This window comes from Carlito syrichta, unplaced genomic scaffold (genome assembly GCF_000164805.1).
Source record: "Carlito syrichta isolate Samal-C Ts95f unplaced genomic scaffold, Tarsius_syrichta-2.0.1 Scaffold308972, whole genome shotgun sequence".
NCBI classification, from domain to species: Eukaryota; Metazoa; Chordata; class Mammalia; order Primates; family Tarsiidae; genus Carlito; species Carlito syrichta.
The window spans coordinates 337513-341476 of record NW_007253068.1 but is presented as its reverse complement, the minus strand read 5'-3'; positions in this window follow the sequence as shown (position 1 = coordinate 341476).

Sequence of the window (3964 nt, the reverse complement as noted above, 5' to 3'; positions counted from 1 at the left end):
ATGCAACTGTCTTTTGTACATTGATTTTGTACCCTGAGATTTTGTCAAAGTCCTTTATCAGTGCAAGAGGGTTTTTGTGACACAGTCTTGGATTTTCAAGGTATAGAATTATATTGTAAGCAAAGAGGAATAAATTAACATGCTCTTTTCCTATTTGGATACCACTGACTTTCTTCTCTTATCTGATTGCTCTAGCTAGAACTTCCAACACTATGGTGAACAGGAGGGGTAAGAGTGGACAGCCCTCTCTTGTTCTGGTTTTCAGAGGAAATGCTTTCAATTTCTTTCCATTTAGCAATATTTTGGCTGTGGGTTTATCATAGATAGCTCTTACAATTTTGAAGTATATTCCCTCTATGCCTAGGTGGTTCAAGGAATTTTATCAAAAAAGGATGCTGGATTTTATCAAAACCTTTTTCTGCATCTAATGATGTCATCATGTGATTCCTATTTTTGCATCTGTTGATGTATTTAATTATATTTATGGTCCTAAAGATGTTGAACCAGCCCTGAATCACAGAGATAGAGCCTACTTGGTTATGGTGGATGATTTTTGAGATGTGGTATTGGATCTGATTTGCTAGAATCTTGAGAATTTTTGCAGCTCTCTTTGTTGGATCTTTACCCAGTTTGGATATCAGTGTCTTGTTGCCTTCACAAAATGATTGGGGGAGAGTTCAATCTTTCTTAATTGTTGGAATACTTTTAATAGAATTGGTATCAGCTCCTCTTGGTATGTTTTGTAGAACTTTGCTGGAAAGCCTTAGGCTCCAGGACTTTCTTTTTGTAGATGATTTTCTTATGATGGAGTCAATTTCCTGGGTGGTTATTGGTCTATTTAATGTCTCAATTTCCTCTTGCTTCAATCTTGGGAGGTTATGTGATATCAGAAAGTCCTCCATTTCATTTAGGTTATCAAGTTTGTTTCCACAGAGGTGTGCATAGAAATCTCTGATCATTCTTTTTTTTTATTTCTTCAGGGCCCATTATGATTTGATCTTTTACATTTCTGATTGTGTTTATTTGGATTTTTTTTCTATTTTTCACTTAGTTAATATGACTAAGGGTCCATCAATCTTGTTTATCCTTTAAGAACCAGCTTTTTGTTTTGATTTTTTTCTATGATATTTTTGTCTTCTATGTCCTGTATTTGGACTTTTACTTTGGTGATCTGGATTCTTCTGCTAAAGCTAGCGTTATACTGGTCTTATTTTTTCAGCTCCCTAAGATGATTTGTTAGGCTGTTAACTTGTAATCTTTCCATTTTCTTGATGTGTGTTCATAAAGAAATGAATTCCCCTCTCAGTACTGCTTTCATGGCATCCAAGAGGTTTTGGTAAGATGTGTCTTTATTTTTATTTGTTCCCAGACAATTTCTGCTTTGTTTTCTGTGTCAACTGAGGAGTTGTTCAGCATCATGCTGTTTAGTGTCCATGTCTTTGTGGATCTAGGGAGAGCTTTGTTGGTGCTGATATTTATTTTTATTCCACTGTGGTATGAGAAAGTGCATGGCAGTATTTCGATCTTATAAAATTTGTTTACACTTGATTTATAGCCGGAGATGTGACTGTACATGTTTCATGTAGTGATGAGTAGAATGCATATTCCATGATTGTTGGGTGAAGTGTTCTGTGGGTATCTATTAAGTTCATATGGTCAAGTGTCAAGTTGAGGTTCTGGATCTCCTTGTTGGTTTCTTGTTTCAATGATCCATCTAACTTACAATAAGAGGAGATTTTCACATTGATATATACTCTTAATGGAAAAAAAGAAAGGGGGTAAAACAAAATGAAATACACCCCACTCCCCGGCTATGTTTTTTAAAGTAGAATCACACACACACACACACACACAAACTTTTGTGGGGTATTTACGTGCCCATTTATTATAGTGTTAGTATCAATATATATTTTTAGTTTACCTAGAAGCTGCTTTATAAAAGTTGGTGCTCCTATGTTGGGTGCAAATTTGTTTAGGATGAATATTTCTTGTTGATGGATTGAATCTTTTATCATGATGTAGTGGTTTTCCATATCTTCTTAAATTTTTGATAGCTTCAAGATTATTTTTTCTGCTATTAAGAGTTCAACTCCTGCTTTCTTTGTATTCTGTTTGTCTGAAATTTTCTTTTCCATCCTCTTACTTTCAGTCTATGAGTGTCCATTTTGGTGAGATGAATCTCTTGGAGACAGCATATTGTTGTGTCATATTTTTCTATCCTATTTGCCATTCTATGTCTTTCAGTGGTGCACATACTCCATTCACATTCAGCACGATTATTGAGATATAGAGTTTATCCCTGTCAAGATCTTACAGAGTTTGCTGTTGTTGCTGTTTGTTTATTATTTGTTTGTTGGTTTTCTTTTGATTGGGGGGTTGGTATATTGTGTTTTCAATCATTTTCCTGTATTCTTGGGAAGAGCATGGTCTTTTTTCTTTCTTTCTTTCTTCTGTGCTTAATACTTTCTTTTCACTTGTAGAGCTAGTCTGGAGGCAGCACAAACTCTTAGGGATTGAATGTCTGAGAAGGATTTTAATTATCCATCACTGATAAAGCCTTGCTTAACCAGGTAGGAAATTCTTGTTTGGAATTGTTTATCTTTGATGACTTTGAAGATTGTACTCCAGTCTCTTTTAGCTTGTAGTGTTTCTGTAGATGTCTGCTGCTGTTCTAATTGGTCTTCCCCAGTAGGTAGTATGACCTTTCTCTCACTGTCTTTATGATTTTTTCTTTCATAACTACTTTGTTTAAGCAAATGTCTCTATGTCTCTAGGAGTTGGTCTCATTTGATGCCTTACAGGAGTTCTCTGAATTGCTTGTGTTTGAATGGTTGAATCCCTAATGAGATGCAGCAAGTTGTCTTGAATGACCTCATGGAATGTTTGTTCCAGAATGCTCTCATTCTCCTTTTATACTTCAGGGATTCCTATCAGACAAAAGTTTGGTCTCTTAATATAATTGCACATTTCCTGAAGACTTTGTTCTGTCTTTTTAAGTTTCCTTTCTATGTTTTTAACAGATTGGGTTAGTTTCATATTTTGGTCTTCAAGTTCTGAGATTCTTCTACCTGGTTAATTCTGTTTTCCATGTTTTTTTTATTGTTTACTTCATTTACTGTATTCTTTATAGCTTGCAAATCAGTAATTATTTCATGTTTTCTTTTTGCTTTTCTTGGTACTTATTCAATCTTTTCTAACCATTTCTTGACTCTACATTTGTGGTCTGAGTCCAGTCAATCTGGGCACTCTTCATTGTTTGAGTTTTAAAGTCTGTATTCTCGTTCACTATCCTTTTTGGACTTTGTGGATCTGTGTTTTTTCTTTGATTTCTCTTCATTTGTGGTAAGTGTTTCTTTTTTCTTTATTTCTATTGCTCCCAAAAAGAGGGAATAGTTTTCACTTCTTTTTGCTCGACCCCTTATTCTTCTTTTGGTAAAGCCTCTGGATTAGTTCTATTTTGAAGCTGAGTTGCAGGTGAGAAGTTGTGCTATCTTTTTGCAGTTTTGAGATTTGAGTAAGGTATGTTAGGGGTGCTAAGATTCACAAACAGCCTGTAGATCACAATGATTGTTGATTGGTGTGTAGGTGCCAAGGGACCCACTTTCCAAAGCCTCACAGTATGACTATGCAATGGGAGCATATGTATCTCCCCTGGATATGAATATAAGGGAAAGGAGAGGGACTCAGAAAGATTAAGACAATAAGGAGAATAAGCAAACAGACAGACAAACAAACCAGTCTAAAAGAGAGAAACGAAAAACAATTTTTAAAGGAACTGAAATTGACAATATCAGAAGATTTTCACACTCATGTATACTCTTATTGGGAAAAAAAAAGAATGAAATACAACCTGTCCCCCCACAAATTGTATTTTTAAAAAGCAAGTAGAGGCTGGGCTCGGTGGCTCAACCTGTAGTCCCGTGCTTTGGGAAGCTGAGGTGAGTGAATTTCCTGAGCCCGTGGG